General features: G+C 49.0%; 1 protein-coding gene and 1 pseudogene across 1 annotated transcript in view; both read right to left on the bottom strand.

Moving 5' to 3' along the window:
- The window catches only part of Myt1l (myelin transcription factor 1 like), a 370,648-nt gene extending 367,127 nt beyond the window's left edge, over window positions 1–3,521 (bottom strand). The window contains exon 1 of the mRNA XM_090337527.1: window positions 3,033–3,521. The gene's annotated coding sequence lies outside the window, so the exon portion shown is untranslated. The remainder of the gene's footprint in view (window positions 1–3,032) is intronic.
- A 10,558-nt stretch (window positions 3,522–14,079) lies between these two features.
- Window positions 14,080–14,355, bottom strand: LOC150061142 (ragulator complex protein LAMTOR5 pseudogene; annotated as a pseudogene).
- Window positions 14,356–22,281: the final 7,926 nt, after the last annotated feature.

The following is a 22,281-nucleotide window of genomic DNA, read 5'->3' as shown; positions in this document are numbered from 1 at the left end:
CTCGTCTCCACTCTCGTCCCACAGGGCAGATTTCCACACAAAACACTTTGGAGCAAACTCTAAGCTGTTTGCAATTGAACATGGCACTGAAATGCAGAGTAACTAATCAAAGTATTTTAGAGGGTACAAAATGTAATTTTAAAACAATGCCTCTCCCTTCAATTAGAGGGTCAGGAAGTCCGGCTTACACATGTAATGTTAAAAATATTATTTTCTCAACAAAACTAAATTTTCATTCAAGTGCTCTAAAAATCATATGTATAAAGTGGCTTTAAAGATAGATGAGCAAGAAAAAAACCTAATGCAACATTTAAAATATTAAGGATAACTAATAGAAAAACTTTAAAAGGCTTTAAAGTTACAAAAATTCTTATCACTTGTCTCTAATTCTTAAAAGTTACTAAATGAAGAACACACATCACCAAGGCAGTGAAATACATGATTTGTATGGCTAAACAAAGAGTCAAAATTTCCCAGAGTAAAGTCTTTTCAAGAGCAAACTCAGGAAGGGAAGTGCACAGCTAGAATACCAGGAGAAACATGGCAGCAGCCCTCACTCTGAGCTTGACCACATATGTTAGAAATCAGGCTTCCATTGCTTTGCTAATCCAAGAGCCTGTGTGCTCATGTTCCTTTAAGAGCCTCTATCCATCAGAGAGAATCACATACAACTTCTCGGACGTCCACCCCTGGTCTGAGTGTCTGACACAGATTTATGACATTGCTGTCAGTTGTGGTGTTGGCTGCAAGTTTTTCTGGATAGAAGTTGGAATCTGTATGTCTCATGTGCTTCCTGTCCCCTCTCCTCACAAAAAGGAATTGTGTTAAGAGCTGGGGCTGGGGAGTTCCATTTTAAAAGCCCCAGTGTCTATGATTTCCAAGCCTACAGTTACACATGCACAAGTGAGATGCCTGTCATTTGAACCGGTGAGGACTGGATTCCTGTGGCTTGAAAGTGTGTGTGGTGTCTGTGTGTGTGTGTAATGGCAGCTGGAGGGATTTTATAAAATAAAAATCTTCAAGCCCGGAGACATCTTCCAAACCCCCAGCCGGGAGCACAAAGGCTGCTCTCCTGCCTACCTCAGAGAGCCTCATCCTGCAGGCCTGGAAAGTGAACCATTTCCTCAGGGCCAGTGAGGCGGAGGAAGCCGGAGCTCTCCCCGTGGACAGTTCCCGGTGCTGAAAGGAGGCAGAGAACCCGGCTCATAATGGCTCACTCCTGCAGCGCCTGAAAACCCACAGCCACATGGAATGGGGTGCCAGGCGCTCGAGCTGAGTCCTGTGGCCCACAGAACAATGCTGGCCGGCCCCAAATCCTACTATAATCACATTAATGAGATTAACCAGTGAATTAGCAGTAGCCAAAGGTCAGGGAGGCCAAGACAAACCCAGGCCAGATTAGCAACTGACTTTTCTGGGGAGTGGGGTGGGGGAGGGAAGGCCTGGACTCTGGTCCCTCCCAGATTTTTCAGGAGCTGCCTGTTTTGACCCCAGATCAGAAGGTGAGGACGGGCCATTCACTCCTGTGTTGAGGACGGGCCCCAGGTGTCACATCACGGGGCCTGAAAGGACAGTTCTGAGAAGACAGAGGCCCCTTCTGCACACAAACTCCCTGCATTTTGTGGCTAACAACTTCCAGAGTGTGTCATATTTAAAAAGAATTTACTGGAGCTCAAGTTAATTTTTTAGAAATATGGCTGATGAAAACCGGAAGGATTATGTAAGCACTGCTCTTGCCTGTGAGGTCTGAAACAACACGCAGAGAGTTCTGCAAAGTGCTGTGGCCTGAGCTCCTGGCAGCGTCTATTGTTCTGAACACAGACAACTTCATAGGAAAAGACAACTTCCAGGGCTTCTGCCGGTGGTCTCAGGGCACGTGAGGTGGCTGCCAGATGTGGCTCTTCAGGCCAGATGGAAAAAACAAACTTCCTTTCTCCCTAGCATGTGTCGTTTGGTAGCATTCTTAATGTCTAATCAACACTTGGATTCAAAGTTTTTCGGAGGAATGCAATGGTATCAGTTTTTAAAAAGAGAATACAGAGGTAAACACTGACTTAAAATGCAAGCACAGCGTATTCTCTAGGTCTCACATTCCTTTATCATTTGAAAAGCTACTCAACTTTTATGAAGTTGGGCAGTCATAAAGTCCCCATGGTTATAAGGTTGTTGAGGGGCTACTTTTGTCTGTGATATTAATATTGTTCAGTTAAAAAAAACACTCAAACAAAAACAGCTCTTACGTGAGTTGCTGCTATTCTGCTAAATAAATAACACAAACATTTACAGTTTAGTTTTAAAGGTACAGAAAGTATCAAGACTAAGTTAATACTAAATTTAAAATTTGTGTATGTACTTTGTATAACAAACTCACATATGCTTATTTTCGTGTATATTTATTGCTTTATCCTGCTCTACATTTGAGCTGCAGTATTCTCCTTAAGCTTTTAGTCTATTCATTTAAGTTGCACTAAAGGATACATGGGTGTTACCGATGAAATTTTGATTCTTATGAAAGTCAAACATTGAGGCTATTGTTAAAAATCTTTATTTTTCAACTTAAAGTATAAATTAACTTTTCTTTTAAAATTCAAGAATATAAGTCCACTTCATTTTTTTTCCCTAATCAATAAACAGACACTACAGGGCATGCAGGAGACCTGACGTTTTCCCAGACCCTGCACACAAGCACCTGCTTTATCTGTCACGTAAACTTCTCCATGAAGTCTCTGGGAAGTTTGCCCCAGCCATATCCTACATGCACGCGCCACACGCAGAGTTTTCTTTCCTTTGTTTTCTCTTTTCACTTTTTATAAACAGCATCATGGTTAAGCCCTGACACCGAATACCCGTTCTGCTTAAAGACAGACTTCTGCAGATAACAAAACGGGCTCTCTGCATGGCCCTTTCAGCTAGCAGCCATGAAATAAAAATCACGGAAAAAGGAGCAAACAATAGGACGGTAGCACGAGCCTCCAACGACAGTAAAAGAGAGTCTGTCCACTACAAGAATTAACCTAACAAGCTCCACGTACCTCACGCCCGAGTGACGGCGAGTTCAATTTGGAAACTGTGCTGGCTCAGACACCCAGAGAGACGAGAAAGCCGTGCGTCCCCAGTCGGAAAGAACGAGGGGGGCGGCACTCCACCGAGAGCCAGAACAGGCTGCCTTTGTCTTCAGAGAATATCGATATCATAACCCATGGTCCGGAGAGGAAAGGAGTGGAAGTGCACCCACCAGCCCTGGGTGGGGACCTGCGCTGTGGCCGACTGCCGGGGAAGGCTCTGGTTCTGGTTAGCATTCAGCAGCAGCTCAGGGAAAAAAAATGTCGCCCAGGCAGGCAGGAGTGACAAATGCAGCACGCCAGGCTGGCGGCCTAAGGGGTTTGCTTTCCTTCCACATCCAGCCCCTCACGCTCACAGCCGAGCACACCCTCTCCCAGGATTTTTTTTCCACATTTTTTTTTCACAAGCTTCAAATCCCCGGCATATGACCTTCTGTTAAATAGATAAAAAAAATTGCTTATCAGTCATGCAAATGAGGCTGAATTCATTTTCCACAACAGATGGCCTCATAGATAATGATGATGGAAGAGAGAAAATTGAATGTCTCTCACAAGGTGGCCATGGCAACCGAGAGCAGGGTGATATCAATAATAAGCTCGCTGCATAATAAGGTTGTCAGTCCTACAAATCAAAGTCTCCAGCTAAATCAGGTATACCACCCCAGCTAGTTACCAGGTAATGCACACACACACACACACACACACACACACACACACACACACACACACACACACACACGGATGTATAATTTCTTTACGGTGACCTGCTAGAGAACCAAAATCCCAACCCACTTAGTGGACGTGTGTGTGCTGGTGGTGCAGAGAGAGGTAGCTGGATAATGAAATGACACTGTGACATTTTTTCTTGCATTGTATTTTCTGCAGTATACTGGGTTTCATGAAGGATCATCTAACTGGCCATATTGAAATGGGAATGCGGTGTGTGGAAGTCTTTTCTCCTTCCGCTCGCCTCCTCCCTCCCTCCCTCTCTGTCCCTCCCTCTCTTTCTCTCTCCCACTCTCTCCCTCTCTGTCTCTCTCTCTCCCTCTCTCCCACCCTTCTCTCTCCCCCCTCTCTCTTCAGCCCCTCCCTCCCCACTCTGTCTCTCTCCTCCTCCTCCCCCTCTCTCCTCCTCCTCCTCCCCCCCGTCCTCCTCCTGCTCCCCCTCCTCCTCCTCCTCCTCTTCCTGCGCCTTCCTCTCCCTCTCCTCTGATGTGGCACACCGTGGTGATGGAGGAGAGCAGCTCCTGGCCAAGGCTCCCACCTTGCACTCGGGGGACATCCTGCAAAATGAATCAGCAAGCCCCTCAGCAGACTGATTCAAATGAAAATGGCAAGGCGCGCGTCTGGCTGCCCGGGCGGAACTCGGCTCTGCCGGGCTGGGCTGCCCGTCTGGCAGGCATGCTCAATATAGCTCTTACTAATAATGGCTTCTGCCTTTCATTTTTTAAAAAGGTATCACCCTTTTCCCTGAGCAGCCTGGTGGTGTGCGTGTGTGCGTGTGTGCGTGTGCCTCTACACGTATGCTTGTGCGCACAGGCCATGGGGGCGGTGAGAAGTGCTTTCTCCATTCTTCTCATTTTCCACCAGTCACAGCAGCCTGCCTACCTGACAACAGCATTCCTTTAAAGCTGAACTTCCTTCTGTCCGTCTTTGGAGGAAGAAGTGGCATTGCCAAGCCCTGGGGAGAGGCTCATGCACACTCTAAACGCATGCTCGTGCCCTTGGCTGCACGCATTTCTGCTCAGTGCCCAGACACAGAGCCTGAGAGCCGCCGGTGTGGGGACCGTGTCTGACCGGAGCCTCAGCCGCCCTTCCGAGGCTGCACCGGATGTTATACAACGCACTCAACCGAGGTGGAAAAATGAAAGCCAGCCGCAGACACAAGAATCCAGCAAAATTCATTAAAAATAAAGCTCAGAGATAGCTTCAGGCTTCCCTCAAACAAACCATATTTTTCAGTATCTATGTCAAATTATTTAGTTTTTTTTCAATTGTGGAAATTAGACCATTATCACCCCTCATGGACAAAAGTGGATTGAAAAAAGAACCAGGAATTTTTCTGAGCTCGTTGCACTTTATACCTATGCATTTTGCTGTGAGTTATAAATAATCCTTGAATGCTGCCTTGGGTTCTGTTGGTAACAGATGCATGATTTTTTATGTGAAACTATCATGATCTACTTATTTTTGTCTTTTATAATTCCTGCTTCTGAGAGGTGATGTTTTTCTCCCCTCTGCTCTGTCCCTGTTGCTGCCGTGTGAACAGAAATCAATAGAGCTGCCTAATGGAGGGTCCACTCGGCACGCAGCAACACAGCTGGGGGACTGCAGCCCCCGACCCCCCTGCCTGCCCCCCTCCAGCCACGCGCACGCGCACGCAGACACACACAGAACGAATGACGTCTCTACAGCTTTTTCAGCCGATTGGGCTCCACATTGAATGTTCTCTGGAGCAAAGAGTAAGAATCATTGGCAGTTTGTGGGGACAGAAATGGAAGCACGTTCTCTTAGTGGCTCCCTGGACAGAGTGGCAGGCTGGGGTCCAGCCGGCCCTGGCGGTGCGGCCACTCAGAGAGCAGGCAGACCCCAGAGCAACCATAAAAATGACACTCTAGAACAACGGGATTTGTTTTCTCTCAAGGACAAAGCTGCCCTGGAAAGGCTGTGAGCACGGGGTGTCTCCTCCAGGCTCTGCACTATAGCTCACACAGTCACCTCGCTACAACTCCAGACAGACACTAAGACAGAACACCACACATGCCCTACCACACAGCATGCAGGCTGGAAGGGCAGGCAGACACACAGCCAGGTGACCACAGGCTCCCACAGATTCAGGTGACCACACAGCTGCCAAGCCAGCTGACCTCAGGGACATCCAGCCTAGAGGCTCCTGCCTATAACCCCGGCTTCTTACGAGGCTGAGAGCTGAGGGTTTCCCAAGCCGCCTGGGAGGAAAGCCTTGAGACTTGTTTCCAGTGAAGCACCCCCCCCCCCAACACATCACAACCAAGAGAAATGCAGGTGTGGCTCAGGGCTAGAGCACTGTCTTTGAGAGAGAAAGCTAAGGGACTGTGCTCAGGCCTTGAGTTCAAGCCCCAGTACCGCCACACATAAAATTGCCCTCCCCAACTTTATATTAAGAAATTCCCAACCAGATGTCGTGGCTCAAACCTGTAATCCCAGCTACTCAAGAGGCAGGTATCTGGGGACCTTGGTTTCAAGGCCAGACAGAGCATGACATTTCAAGACTCCACCTCAACCAACGGCTGCGTGCAGCGCCCAGAGTCCACTTGAGGACGCACAGGAGGATGTAATGTGGACAAGCCTGGCTTCGAGTGAGGCTGGGGCAACGTGAAACGAGGCTGGAGGGGAGGCTTCTGAGCGGAGCCCCTGGCGAGCACAAACCCACACAAACACACAGAACCCTCAAAACTTGCTAAGCACTATTAAGTGGCCGTGTTTTCTTTTAAGAACTATCTGCACAGGCATGTTTCTTGCCTCTACATACTCCCTGGGCATGGAGCTGCAGGCATGCCATGGTGGGCATGCACACAACTCAGCTGCAGGAATGCATGCGCATGTGCACACAGGCCGGCCCCCATGGCGCTGGCGAGTGTGAGGGCAGAAGCACTGCACTGAGCATGACAGCAGGCCACCCACAGTGCCCGCCATGCCAGCAGGCCGATTCTGCCTGGGGAAGCAGTTCTGTCCAGACAGCCCATCTCTTGCATGGCTTCTGGAGCTGCAGATGCCAGCACACAAAGAGGGGAAGAAAATAAATGATGTGGCTACAGGGTCCCAGAGTCCGACACCATTATGTGGTAGCTGCACTAGGAAAATTAGGCTTCCTTCCTTTCTTCCTTCCCTCCCTCCCTCTCTCCCTCCCTTCCTTCATTCTCTCTCTCCCTCCCTCCTCCTTCTCTCTCTGTCTGCTTTTTTTCCCTTTCATCCTTTCTTTCTTTTGTCAGTCCTGGGGCTTAAACTCAGGGCCTGAGCACTGTCCTTGCGCTTTCTCAAGGCTAGAGCTCTACCACTTGAGCCACAGCACCACTTCCGGCTTTTTCTATGCATGTGGTACTGAGGAATGGAACCCAGGTCTTGGTGCATGCTAGGCAAGCACTCCACCACTAGGCCAAACTCCCAGCTCCCAAATTAGAAATTCTTAAGTAGTGAAATAAAGAACTCTGCAGGCAGGTTCACAAAGAGCTTGGGGTACCTGAGGACGTGGGGTCATAAGGGCCATTGAGAGCAAGGTTTTCCCACACCCGAAACTGTCTGCATCCAAACAGCAGTCAAGCTCTTCCTTGATTTATCCCCAGTGCATGTCAGGGGACGTGGTTTACTCCAGAGAGGGACGTTTGTTTTAGGAAACACATAGCTTCTGTTTTAATTCTATGTCTGTCTCTAAGAGAAATTAAAACGGGGCTTCTAGTGGGTGTGTCCTCCAATTCTTTATGAAGTAACATTACAGGCAGCTGTGAAAGGCGCGGGGGCACTCAGGCTGTCCCAGTCTCAGGACAGTGTTCTCATGCTTCCAGCCAGCTACCCCTGGCTGCCCCTGCTACGCCACCTCTCCCCTCCTCTACCCCTGCTATATTCTTTTCTTTGTGGGTTATGGGGCTTGAACTTGGCCTGGGCTCTATCTCTGAGCTCTTCAGCTCAAGGCTACTGCCCTACCCTTGAGTCAAGCCACACCCACTTCCCATTTTCTAGAGGTTAATTGGAGATAAGAGCCTCAGGTTCTTTTGTACCCAGGCTGGCTTTGAACCTTGATCCTCAGATCTCAGCCTCCTGAGTAACTGGGAATATAGGCGTGAGCCACCGTGCCTGGCTTGCTTGCCTGCTTGCTTGTCTTCCTTCCTTCCTTCCTTTCTTTGCTCAAGGCTAACACTCTACAACTTTGAGCTCAAGTGGTTAAGTGGACATGGGAGTCTTTCAGACTTTTCTGCCTGGGCTGGATTTGAACCGTGATCCTCAGATCTCAGCCTCCTGAGTAGCTGGGATTGCAGGCGTGAGCCACCGAGCCTGGCAGTACTATGCTCTCCTATCCTCTGCTCTACCCCTGCTTCCTCTGATCGCCCTTGCAGACCCCAGGACCCCATCTCACCCTATGACATGAGCTGAGCTAGCCAGCCAGGGGGTGGGGAACAGGACTCAGCAGGGCAGAAAGGAGGACAGGAAGGCCGCCCCTGGCCTTGTGGACAGGAGGAGGGGAGGCTTCTCAGTGCCGTGACAGTGGTATGGCTGCTCCAGTGCCTTGTTGATAAATGTCCTCTTACTTGACGCAAGCTTTTATTTTCCCCTGTCTGCATGTGTCAAGTCTGACTGATAGGGCCTGAGACAACTGTACTCAGGTGTGTACACACAAACCTCAATGAACCCTGCTTCCTCCAGGTCAGAGGTGCAGAGGCCCCGAGGCCGGCCTCGCCGCAGGACTCTTACCACTCACAAACCCGGGCCTACTTCCTACGCCCTCCTCCCCCTGCTGGATCCCGGGGACTGCCCACGAGTGGCGGGCCTGCCTCCAAAATCACATGCCATCTCAGCTCCCAGGGCACTTGCCTTCGAGCGTGCCCGAAGGCCTCTCCGATGCTGGACAGTGTCTTAGATGGACGAAACACCAAGATGGAGCCACCACCTAAATTTCACGGGGAGTGACATAAGGAAGCCCACAGAGGAAATGGCCTGGGCTCACAGTCTACTCTGCCTCGGTGGCCTGACACTGGAAGAAACGTTGCAAGGGAAAAGAACTGAACAACTTATCTCCAGTGTACAATCGAATTCATTGGCAGCAATGGGCAATTCCTACCTTACTTTTAATACACTGCCCAGTAGGGGTCTGTCTCCCAATTATGGACAAAATAAGCGCCTTTTTCCTCTATCACGTTTGGCTCCAGAGATGAATGCTGGTGTTTCTGAGCAGCGCAAAGAGGCCCAACTCTCAGCATTTCACAGGAGCATCAGGACTTCGGTACCTCAGCTCAGACCCGGGAAGGGTGGAAGCCACACCCGGGGAACCCGTCAGACTCTGGAGCAGGTGAAAGGGGAGCTGCACCCGTGGTGAAGCTGCACACAGAGGATCCAGGAACCCAGAGACTCTGGTCTTACTGACAAGCCTTCCCTGTCAGCACAGACAGAATGCCGGGGTCGGCGCACGACCCACCGGTGGCACGCTGTGGTTTGGATCTGTAGTCTCTGTGTCCACAGCTTTGCGGTGACCCCTCAGCTGGTCACAGCCAGGCTGTGTTCTCAGCTGGGATCTGAGGACTGCCAGGGGAAGCTTCACCTGGGGAGTTCTGGACCCACCGAGGGATGAGGGAGGACGTCCTGAGAGACAGTGGAAGATACTACTGGCAACTCAAAAACCAGCACATTTTTGTGCAGACAGCCTTAAAGTTTCCCTTGATGAGTTGAGCCAGTGAGCATTTTCTGAGGCCTGAGACAGGTACTCGTCCTGGGACGGCTTCTCCCTCAGCCTGCGCAGGCCTCAGGGATGCTCCCCCTTCTCTCCCAGGATTCAGTGGAGGGGCACCGCTGTTGGCTTGTAGTATTGGAACTTCCATTCAGAGCCTTCAGGGATGTGTACAGAAAGGAAATAGGAGGGTCAGGAGTGTGTCCTACTGGTAGAGTGCTTGCCTAGCATGCACAAAGACCCGGGTTCGATTCCTGGGTTCCACATACATAGAAAAAAGCTGGAAGTGGTGCTGAGGCTCAGGTGGTAGAGCTCCAGCCTTGAGAAAGTCCAAGGACAGTGCTCAGGCCCTGAGCTCAAGCCCAGGACTGGGTGGAAATAAAAGAAAAGAAAGGAAATGGGCGTAGGTCAGAACCATGTGCTTACAGAGCCCGTAAGAGGCCGTTCTTCCATCCCTAGCATTGGACAAAGAAAGGAAGGGGTGGTCAAGGGCTCAGCCAACCCTCTGTCTGTCTGATCCGACTCCCTGTGGCTCCCTGACACTGCCTGGCTGTCACTGCCTGGTGGCCTTCCAAGCCCATCCATTCCCCAGATTTCGGGCTCAGTATTTCCCCTAGAGTCACTGTGCCACCCGTTTCCTGACCTTCTGGACACCCAGAGCAGATGCCACTTTTCATGCCACCTCCAACCTATCAGTGACAGAGACTATGCTGCACACGCAGAGTGAGCAATGGTGAGGTCTGCGGCCACGTGCCCACCTGGACTCTGTTTCTGAATGCCTGCCCACCTTGCCAGTCTGGCCAGGCCAGGTTCCCTCAGCCCGCAGCCTTCTAGGAAACAGCTCCAAAGGCTGAGGTTGAACAGCACGTGCTCTATGGAGCTGGGCTGTAGAGACTGGACCCTCACTCTCTGTGCGTATTTTAGGGTCTCCTTTCATTTATAGGATTGAAATCTCATTTTCCGAATGCACTTACTTCTCAGGTAGAGATAAAAGCACAACAGATGTTGGGATTACAGGAAATTACGAGTAAAGAGCAACCTTCAAGATCACCCACTCTAGCAAATGCCTAGAATGAAAATGACGGGTCCGAACCTGGTGAGGGAGGGGTGGAAGAAGGTGAGACCTAGAGACAGATCTAGGGGAGCAGCCTGCCCTCGTCGTAGACGGAGTGTTGACCTGCACAGGTGACCTGGAGCCAGCAGATTCCCCATCGCAGTCACAGAGTGACTAAAGCAGATGTGAGAAAGTCTGAAGAGCACGAAAACAACCCCTGCTTTAATCACCAGGACTCACCTTACCTGTGACTGGTACCCCACAATGTACTGGTAAACAGTCACCCCAGGAAAAGAGACCCCAAAGAAGTACTTTAAAAAGCACTAGATTCTTTTATTTTTGTCAGTCCTGGGCTTGAGCTCAGGGCCTGAGCACTGTCCTTGGGCTTTCCCCAGGCTAGAGCTCCACCACTTGAGCCTCAGCACCACTTCTGGCTTTTTTCTATGTATGTGGTACCGAGGAATCGAGCCCCGGTCTTGGTGCATGCTAGGCAAGCACTCTACCACTAGGCCAAACTCTCGGCCCCTAGTAGTAGATGCTTTTACTTGTTGATTTATAGGTACATTTTAGTTACCACAAATGAGGGAAACCATGCAGCCTGTGTTTCTCTGGGTCTGACTTACTTTACTTGATATGATGTTTTCCAAGTCTCTCCATTTTCTTTACCAGTGGTACAATGTCATTCTTTCTGATGGATGAGTAGACTTCCATTGTGTATAGATACCACATATTCTTGATCCATTCCTCCACTGGGGGGAATCTGGGTTGAGTCCATATCTTGACTATGCTAAACAATACTGCAATGAACATGATTGTACTGGTAACTGTAGTGTAGCCTTGTTTGTGGTTGGACAAATGTCCAGGACGTGATCAATTATACAGGTCTTTAGCTATTCACATAGTGAGATCAAAGAATAGTCTTAGGAAAGGACCACACAAGCTCAATAGCTATGTGTATAAGATCATAGGAACAGGGGCCGGGAGTTTGGCCTAGTGGTTAAAGTGCTTGCCTAGCATGCACGAAGACCCGGGTTCAATTCCTTGGTACCCCAAATATAGAAAAAAGCCGGAAGTGGTGCTGAGGCTCAAGTGGTAGAGCTCTAGCCTTGAGAAAGTCCAAGGACAGTGCTCAGGCCCTGAGCTCAAGCCCAGGACTGGCAAAAAAAAAAAAAAGATCATATGAACTGTACCCCTTGGACAAGAGGGGAAGATGGAAGAAAGGAAGGGAAGGAGTGACCCTTCAAAAAGAAATGCACTCCATTACCTGACTTACGTAACCCTCTGTATACCACCTTTATTATAACCCTAACTATAACTGTGTGTGTGTGTGTGTGTGTGTGTGTGTGTGTGTAATAGTAGTAGAGTCTTGGCTGAGTACTGGTGGCTCACACCTGTAATCCTAGCTACTCAAGAGGCCGAGATCTAAGAACTGCAATTCAAAATTAGTCCAGGCAGGAAACTCCATGAGACTCTTATCTCCAATTAACTACCAAAAGCCAAACGTGGGTAGAATTCTAGTCATGAGCAAAAAAAAATAATCTCACACTCAGGCCCTGAGTTCAAGCCCAGGATCCCCACAAACCCACGCAAAATAGTTGATTCTAGAATTCTAGTTTATTCTAGGTAATTTGCACTGGTGTGGGATGAGCTGCACATCTCGGCCTGACACCACCTTTATTCCCGGGAACACCGCGGTGGCCCTCCCCCTCTGCTTCTCTTTCCTCCCCTCTTGCCCCTTGTTCCATTCCACCCCCCTACCAGTCTCCTCAGAACCAGAGCTCACATTCTAAGTCACTTTGAGTGACTCCTGAGCTCTGTCTTCTAGAAGGCGGGAATGTCAGCGCTGTAAGTGGAGGACTTGCCCATCCTTGGAGGCTCTCAGTGCCATCCTCCCTGCTTGCCTCTCTGGCAGACCTCGCCATCCCTGCAGGCGGCCATCACTGGGTGAGCTGACAGGTGGAGGACCCCACCCCCCCCCCCGATGGAGCAGGGGTCACTCACCATGGTTTCCTTTGGGAGTACATTTCTTTCTTTTTAGTTCTGGTGGCGGGCTTGAATTCTGGGCCTGGGCTTTGTTCTTGAGCTCTTCAGCGCAAGGCTAGCCCTCTACCGCTTTGAGTGACACCACCACTTCCACCATGATTTCCTTTGGAAAAACTCATGAACCTTATTTTTCATACAAAAGAAGTATTCAGAGATTACTGGGAACGTTTTCACCCTCACAGCTGCTCACACTGCTGTAATAGGAACCTCAGGCCAGACCTGAGGGCCCCAGTCCTTGCACATCCCACACTTATCCAGAAACCCACTTGGGGATACACAGAGACTCTCTGCATTCCCAGTCACCTCCAAACAAAAGATTGCTTTCATGATTAAGAGATTTAAATAGGGATTTGAGAAACATCTCTCCCTTCCTCCCTTCCTCCCTCCCTCCCTCGCTCCCTTCCTCCCTCCCTCCCTCTCCTTCTCTTCCTCCTTCCCTTCCCCTCCTTCCCCCCCTCTCTCAACTATGAGAAGCACACTCCAGATTCTCCCTTCTCCTCTGGGACCTGATTCATGTTCCACAAGAGGTCACTGGTTTGGAAAGAAGATACAAATATTCCATTGTAACTAAGCTCAGCCATTGCACCATGGGAATGGAGCAAAGAAAACAGGACACAAAATCCTGTCTCTTAGCTAGCATAGCATCTGTCCTTAATAACCTGGTGTTCATCCATACTGGATGGCCAGGAATTGCCAGAAATATATAAATAAGTAGATAAGGTGTCAAAAATACACAGGAAAAAGTGATTAAGGAAGGGAGACTTGTGATTTCTTGCACAAGTTTAACTTTTAAACAAATTGTGGTCTCTAAAAATTAAGACACTTTTGAATACAAGCATGATCTGGTCATTTAACGCCTCTTGCATGTGCCATGTTTCATTGTTAATAAATCTAGTTAATGAATTTTTTATTTCCTCTAACAGATTTACTTATTGTATATAGAAAATTCTACAGACAAGGTGACCCAGACCAAATTTTCCCCTCTTGCTTACCCAATCAAACTAGATCAACTTGCTATCACATAAACACTCATTTTTGTTAGTTCCGTATAGCCATTTCCTCCCGCTGAAAACCCCTTGTGCCTCACTGCATCTGTTTCTTTGGACACAAAGAAACATGCTTCACAATGTGACCCTTTCTTAGCCAGATGCCAGTGGCTCATGCCTGACCTTGTTCCTAACTACTCAGGAGGCCAAGATTTGAGGACTGTAGTCTGAAGACAACCAGGATGAGAAAGTCCATGAGATTCTTATTTCCAATTAACTACTCCCGTGAAGCTATGGATCAAGTGGTAGAGCCTTGAGCATGAAAAATTCTTACATCTTCAGAGTTTGGGGTAAAAGCAACTTATATAAATAGAAAACTCCCAAATGTATCTTAACTGAATGATCTAACCACTGGAACTTCAGTAGTTTTACAAGCACAATTCAGTAATTTTATAAGTTTTAATTAGCACTGACAGGTTGAATCCCTATGATAGGTTTCTAGAAAACGGACATGAGATGTCAGAAGGCCATTTTGTGCACCGCCACTGTTGTGCCATCATGTTTCTGGATCATAATATTCCCATTATCTGACTCTAGACATACCACAGGAATATCAGTGGGGTCAGAGGTTATCTTAGCCCCTTGCTGGGCAAGAACAGATATTACTCCAGCATGTTCATCTGACAGAGTACCCCAGCAGCCAAGATTAAGTCTCTGTGAATCTGTGCACAAGACTCCGACAATGGACAGATTATTCATTGTGTCCCCCAGGTGCTGCTCCAAGCTGGCCCCCATCCTGCCCGCAGCCGGCCTCAGTCCGAGACCCCGCAGCGCTCCACCTAGTTAATGAATTTCATCTGACATTAAAGGAGAAGGGAAACAGGAATGCCACTCACCTATGCCTGCAGATGGCTTTGAAGTAGCTTTGTCTGCTGTCTTTTTAGCAATTTCTACTGAGATTTAGACCTCATATAGTTAAATTTTCATAATTCTTTTGCAAATGTGTTTGTTACTTCTTTTTCTCTATTTTTTTTGCCAGTTTTGGGGTTGATCTCTGGGCCTGGGAGCTGCCCCTGAATATACCACTGTAGCCACAATGCCACATCTCGCTTTTTTGAGTAATTTTTCAGAGATAAGAGTCTTACTTTTCTGCCCAGGCTGGCTTTGAGCTGTGATCCTCAGATCTCAGCCTCCCGAGCAGCTGGGATTATAGCTGAGCCACCAGCACCTGTCTACTTTTCTAACTCTTGGTCTTTATTATGTGTGGAAATGAGGATGAGCGTGGTTATCCAAATTCCACAGCACCCTTTTTTCTCCCCGCTTCTTGAGTCTTCCCGAGTGGTCTCATTTACATTCATACGGCATCACATCATCCTGGGCTTAGCTCCTGATTCCACAAGTGAGCAGACATAGAGCCTCTGACGTTTTGAGCGTGGCTCACTCACTCAAGAGGACAATTTTCAGTTCCAGCCATTTTTCTACAAATGACGTAAGTTCCACTTTCTTTATGGCCGAATGATATTCCCTGGCACGTATGTGTGTATTTGTGCACACAGCACACTTTTTCCATTTGTCTTTTGTTGGCACCTCTCTGGTTTGGGCACTTTGAACAGAGCTGTAACTTCGCCTTGGGCTTTCAGCCACCTCTGCTGTGAGTTGGCTTCCATGTCTTCAGACACACAGGCCAGTAGTGGTTGGCAGATTTCTATGCAGGTCTGTTTTCAGTCCCTTGGGCACCTCCCCTGGGTTTCTACAGTGGTTGTACTAGTTTACGTTTCTGCCAGCACTGCATGAATGTTCCTTTACCTCAAGCTTCCTGTAAAGAGAGCGGGGAAGAAGCAATTACCTCTGCCTGCTTGCCACCTGCTCTGGGACAGAGGCCGGGTAGTAGAGCAGAAGGCTGGCATGGACTCCATCCAAGTGACAGCAGAGGAGGCAGAGCATAGGGATGAGTTACTTCCACGTCATTTTAATCCTGTGACTGGACAGACACCTTTGTTCCTCTGTCCAGGAGAGCCTACATGCCTCACTCAGCTGTGTTCTGGGACACTGGTGTGTGCTCTCTCCTCCTCTCTCTGTTCCTGGAGGTCAAGTGCTTTCGTGGGCTACACTGCTAGGTACTTTAGTGACAGCTCCTTTGTTCCATGAACTAATTTTCCTCTGTGATAACTCACATAAAGGTTTTGGGTCAGATATCCTGGGTCAAAGCATCCGAACTCTGCATTTAAGAAATGTGGGGCCCCGTATAGCAAAAACACTTCTTAGCAGAAAGAACAGCGCTGGAGGAATTTCAATTCCAAACTTTAGACTCTATTACAGAGCTATAATTATCAAAACAGCTTGGTACTGGCACAAGAACAGGCCTGAAGACCAATGGAATAGAACTGAGGACCCAGATATTAAACCACAGACCTATGGCCACCTAATCTTTGACAAGGGAGCCAAAAAAATAGAATGGAAGAAAGACAGCCTCTTCAATAAGTGGTGCTGGCAGAACTGGTTAAGCACCTGCAGAAAACTAAAGTTGGATCCTTCTTTGTCACCCTGCACTAGAATTAACTCCAAATGGATCAAAGACCTCGAGGTAAAAGCTGACGCACTGAAAACTTTACAAAAAGGAATAGGAGACACACTAGGCCTCCTTGGCACAGGTCAAAACTTTCTTAATAAGGACCAAGAATCACAACAAATCAGAGAAAGGCTGGATAAGTGGGACTGCATTAAACTGCAGAGCTTTTGTATGGCAAAGGACATAGCTAGTAAATTAATTAGGAAGCCTACAGAGTGGGAGAAGATCTTCACCAACCATACAATGGACAAAGGCCTCATATCTGAAATATATCAACAGCTCAAAAAATTGAATCACTCCAAAACTAATCTCCAAAGTAACAACCATCCCATTAAAAGATGGGCCAAAGAGTTAAGGAGAGTCTTCTCTGAAGAAGAAATAAGAATGGCCTATAGACACATGAAGAAATGCTCAACATCTCTGGTCATAAAAGAAGTGCAAATCAAAACAACTCTAAGATTCCACCTCACTCCAGTTAGAATGGCCAGGATTAAGAAAACTAATAAGAACACATGCTGGAGGGGATGTGGCCAGGAGGGTTCACTACTACTCTGTTGGTGGGAGTGCAAACTCATTCAACCACTATGGAAAGCAGTATGGCAGTTCCTCAAAAGACTAAACATAGAGCTCCCCTATGACCCAGCAATTCCACCACTTGGCATTTACCCAACCATCCAGAAACAAGGACATACTAAATCCACCAGCACAATAATGTTCATTGCAGCACTATTTACCATAGCAAAGATATGAAATCAACCCAGATGTCCCTCAGTTGATGAGTGGATCAACAAGATGTGGTATTTATACATAATGGAATTCAATGCTGCTGTCAGAAGAACGGCATTGCCCCATTTGTAAGGAAATGGAAAGACTTAGGAAAGATCATATTAAGTGAAGTAAGCCAGAGTTAAAGGAACATAGGCCCAATAGCCACCCTTATTTGTCATAATCAGTAGAAACCTTGGGCTCTCCTAGCACAGTTTCACAATAGAACAGAATCTAGAGACATAAGACCAAGTAGTATGACACTAAATGTAACAAACTCCAGGATAATGAAACAAAAACCATCTGAGTGACTGTTGTCCTTAATGTACTATGTTATCTCTCATCTCTTTTGCCATCCCTTGGTTATCTCATATTGTTACCATTTTTCACCTTGTTATCTGATGTATTTTATATGTGCTTAATTGGTTATTTGAAATTGGATAGGGAAGGGGGGAAATCAAGATAAGCAGGGGGGGCCGGGGGGGAGGGCACTGGGGACCATGTCAGGAGAAAGGGTATCAATGTTTGTGAAGTCATGCACCTTCTATCTGATGAATATAATGTAACCCTTCTATTAATCACAATAAAAAATTTTTGAAGAAAAAAAAAAGAAATGTGGGGCCCTTCTGGCACCAGTCTCCTCTAGCCCCCTCTAACACCAATCACTGCATTCTAACCTCATTGCCATTTTCACCCAGCTGTAGATTATCTGGTGTGCATGTCTGTTAATCATTAATCATGATTAATATCACACAGAAAGACCATCATAGGGCAAGCTGCATTCCATGTCTCCACAAAGCACTGCCTAATGGGAGTGCAATTCTCGACCGTGGGCTCCCAAAATGGTACCAGGGGCCGACCTTGCCAGAGTGGTGTTCAGAAACCCAGAGGGCCGGAGAGAGTGAGAAAAGCACAGGTAAACTCACAGATAAGCAGAAAAAAAAATGATCTGATAGAAGAGGCCTTTTTCCAGCTAGACATTTCTGTCCCACATACTTTCAAGTCTTGGTTGACTGCAGCCTTGCAGATGTGGAGAGGTTTAGAGAGATGCCAGCAGATCCTTTTGAAGATAGCTGAGCGCAGTACACAGCATGGAAGGCGTTTGCATGCTAACATGCCCCCAGTTCCTTCTCACGGAGAAGTGCAAAGCTGTGAGCACCTGCTGCCATGCTCCAGCCAACGAAGAGTGTTGAGATGCAGGCAAGCCCACATCAATGCTTTGCTCAGAGCCACTACCTGCGTGTGACTGTAAGACGAGACTGTAGTAACAAAATCACAGGCAAATTTTGGAATATTTCACTGAGTACGCGTTTGACCAGGGAAATGTCCAGGATTTATCAAATTCATCCCACAAAATGGCTTATATTAGAACGTGAATGTGGAGGAGATTGTGAGTGTGGGGGAAAGTGTGAGTATAGAGGAGATGGTGAGTGTGCAGGAGATGGTGAGTGTGGAGGAGATGGTGAGTGTGGAGGAGATGGTGAGTGTGGAGGAGATGGTGAGTGTGGAGGAGAGATGTGAGTGTGGAGGAGATTGTGAGTGTGCGGGAGATTGTGAGTATAGAGGAGATGGTGAGTGTGGAGGAGATGGTGAGTGTGGAGAAGAGATGTGAGTGTGGAGGAGATTGTGAGTGTGCGGGAGATTGTGAGTATAGAGGAGATGGTGAGTGTGGAGGAGATTGTGAGTGTGGAGATGGTGAGTGTGGAGGAGATGGTGAGTGTGGAGGAGATTGTGAGTGTGGAGGAGATGGTGAGTGTGGAGGAGATGGTGAGTGTGGGGGAGATGGTGAGTGTGGAGGAGATGGTGAGTGTGGAGGAGATGGTGAGTGTGGAGGAGATGGTGAGTGTGGAGGAGATGGTGAGTGTGGGGGAGATGGTGAGTGTGGAGGAGATGGTGAGTGTGGAGGAGATTGTGAGTGTGGAGGAGATGGTGAGTGTGGAGGAGATGGTGAGTGTGGAGGAGATGGTGAGTGTGGGGGAGATGGTGAGTGTGGAGGAGAGATGTGAGTGTGGAGGAGATTGTGAGTATAGAGGAGATGGTGAGTGTGGAGGAGATGGTGAGTGTGGAGGAGATTGTGAGTGTGGAGGAGATGGTGAGTGTGGAGGAGATGGTGAGTGTGGAGGAGATGGTGAGTGTGGAGGAGATGGTGAGTGTGGGGGAGATGGTGAGTGTGGAGGAGATGGTGAGTGTGGGGGAGATGGTGAGTGTGGAGGAGAGATGTGAGTGTGGAGGAGATTGTGAGTATAGAGGAGATGGTGAGTGTGGAGGAGATGGTGAGTGTGGAGGAGATTGTGAGTGTGGAGGAGATGGTGAGTGTGGAGGAGATGGTGAGTGTGGAGGAGATGGTGAGTGTGGAGGAGATGGTGAGTGTGGGGGAGATGGTGAGTGTGGAGGAGATGGTGAGTGTGGAGGAGATTGTGAGTGTGGAGGAGATGGTGAGTGTGGAGGAGATGGTGAGTGTGGGGGAGATGGTGAGTGTGGAGGAGACTGTGAGCGTGGAGGAGATGGTGAGTGTGGAGGAGATGGTGAGTGTGGAGGAGAGATGTGAGTGTGGAGGAGATTGTGAGTGTGCGGGAGATTGTGAGTATAGAGGAGATGGTGAGTGTGGAGGAGATGGTGAGTGTGGAGGAGATTGTGAGTGTGGAGGAGAGATGTGAGTGTGGAGGAGATGGTGAGTGTGGGGAGATGGTGAGTGTGGAGGAGATGGTGAGTGTGGAGGAGATGGTGAGTGTGGTGGAGATGGTGAGTGTGGAGGAGAGATGTGAGTGTGGAGGAGAGACGTGAGTGTGGAGGAGATGGTGAGTGTGGAGGAGATGGTGAGTGTGGAGGAGATTGTGAGTGTGGAGGAGATGGTGAGTGTGGAGGAGATGGTGAGTGTGGGGGAGATGGTGAGTGTGGAGGAGATGGTGAGTGTGGGGGAGATGGTGAGTGTGGAGGAGATGGTGAGTGTGGAGGAGATTGTGAGTGTGGAGGAGATGGTGAGTGTGGAGGAGATGGTGAGTGTGGGGGAGATGGTGAGTGTGGAGGAGACTGTGAGCGTGGAGGAGATGGTGAGTGTGGAGGAGATGGTGAGTGTGGAGGAGAGATGTGAGTGTGGAGGAGATGGTGAGTGTGGAGGAGATTGTGAGTGTGGAGGAGATGGTGAGTGTGGAGGAGATGGTGAGTGTGGAGGAGATGGTGAGTGTGGAGGAGAGACGTGAGTGTGGAGGAGATGGTGAGTGTGGAGGAGATTGTGAGTGTGGAGGAGATGGTGAGTGTGGAGTAGATTGTGAGTGTGGAGGAGATTGTGAGTGTGGAGGAGATGGTGAGTGTGGAGGAGAGATGTGAGTGTGGGGGAGATGGTGAGTGTGGAGGAGATGGTGAGTGTGGTGGAGATGGTGAGTGTGGAGGAGAGATGTGAGTGTGGAGGAGAGACGTGAGTGTGGAGGAGATGGTGAGTGTGGAGGAGATGGTGAGTGTGGAGGAGATTGTGAGTGTGGGGGAGATGGTGAGTGTGGGGGAGATGGTGAGTGTGGGGGAGATGGTGAGTGTGGAGGAGATGGTGAGTGTGGTGGAGATGGTGAGTGTGGAGGAGAGATGTGAGTGTGGAGGAGAGACGTGAGTGTGGAGGAGATGGTGAGTGTGGGGGAGATGGTGAGTGTGGGGGAGATGGTGAGTGTGGGGGAGATGGTGAGTGTGGAGGAGATGGTGAGTGTGGAGAAGAGATGTGAGTGTGGAGGAGATTGTGAGTGTGCGGGAGATTGTGAGTATAGAGGAGATGGTGAGTGTGGAGGAGATGGTGAGTGTGGAGGAGATGGTGAGTGTGGGGGAGATGGTGAGTGTGGAGGAGATTGTGAGTGTGGAGGAGATGGTGAGTGTGGAGGAGATGGTGAGTGTGGAGGAGATTGTGAGTGTGGAGGAGATGGTGAGTGTGGAGGAGATGGTGAGTGTGGAGGAGAGATGTGAGTGTGGAGGAGATGGTGAGTGTGGAGGAGATTGTGAGTGTGGGGGAGATGGTGAGTGTGGAGGAGACTGTGAGCGTGGAGGAGATTGTGAGTGTGGAGGAGATGGTGAGTGTGGAGGAGATGGTGAGTGTGGAGGAGAGATGTGAGTGTGGAGGAGATTGTGAGTGTGCGGGAGATTGTGAGTATAGAGGAGATGGTGAATGTGGAGGAGATTGTGAGTGTGGAGGAGATGGTGAGTGTGGAGGAGATGGTGAGTGTGGAGGAGAGATGTGAGTGTGGAGGAGATTGTGAGTGTGCGGGAGATTGTGAGTATAGAGGACATGGTGAGTGTGGAGGAGATGGTGAGTGTGGAGGAGATGGTGAGTGTGGAGGAGATGGTGAGTGTGGAGGAGAGATGTGAGTGTGGAGGAGATGGTGAGTGTGGAGGAGATTGTGAGTGTGGGGGAGATGGTGAGTGTGGAGGAGACTGTGAGCGTGGAGGAGATTGTGAGTGTGGAGGAGATGGTGAGTGTGGAGGAGATGGTGAGTGTGGAGGAGAGATGTGAGTGTGGAGGAGATTGTGAGTGTGCGGGAGATTGTGAGTATAGAGGAGATGGTGAGTGTGGAGGAGATGGTGAGTGTGGAGGAGATGGTGAGTGTGGAGGAGAGATGTGAGTGTGGAGGAGATTGTGAGTGTGCGGGAGATTGTGAGTATAGAGGAGATGGTGAGTGTGGAGGAGATGGTGAGTGTGGAGGAGATGGTGAGTGTGGAGGAGAGATGTGAGTGTGGAGGAGATTGTGAGTGTGCGGGAGATTGTGAGTATAGAGGAGATGGTGAATGTGGAGGAGATTGTGAGTGTGGAGGAGATGGTGAGTGTGGAGGAGATTGTGAGTGTGGAGGAGAGATGTGAGTGTGGAGGAGATTGTGAGTGTGCGGGAGATTGTGAGTATAGAGGAGATGGTGAGTGTGGAGGAGATTGTGAGTGTGGAGGAGATGGTGAGTGTGGGGGAGATGGTGAGTGTGGAGGAGATGGTGAGTGTGGAGGAGATGGTGAGTGTGGTGGAGATGGTGAGTGTGGAGGAGAGATGTGAGTGTGGAGGAGAGACGTGAGTGTGGAGGAGATGGTGAGTGTGGAGGAGATGGTGAGTGTGGAGGAGAGATGTGAGTGTGGAGGAGATTGTGAGTGTGCGGGAGATTGTGAGTATAGAGGAGATGGTGAGTGTGGAGGAGATGGTGAGTGTGGAGGAGATGGTGAGTGTGGAGGAGAGACGTGAGTGTGGAGGAGATGGTGAGTGTGGAGGAGATGGTGAGTGTGGAGGAGAGACGTGAGTGTGGAGGAGATGGTGAGTGTGGAGGAGATGGTGAGTGTGGAGGAGATGGTGAGTGTGGAGGAGAGACGTGAGTGTGGAGGAGATGGTGAGTGTGGAGGAGATGGTGAGTGTGGAGGAGATGGTGAGTGTGGA

The sequence above is a fragment of the Megascapheus bottae genome, chromosome 7, assembly GCF_031878675.1.
Source record: "Megascapheus bottae isolate mThoBot1 chromosome 7, mThoBot2.hap1, whole genome shotgun sequence".
Lineage (NCBI taxonomy): Eukaryota > Metazoa > Chordata > Mammalia > Rodentia > Geomyidae > Megascapheus > Megascapheus bottae.
Note: the sequence above shows the minus strand (reverse complement) of the source record. Positions and strands in the feature narration are given on the sequence as shown.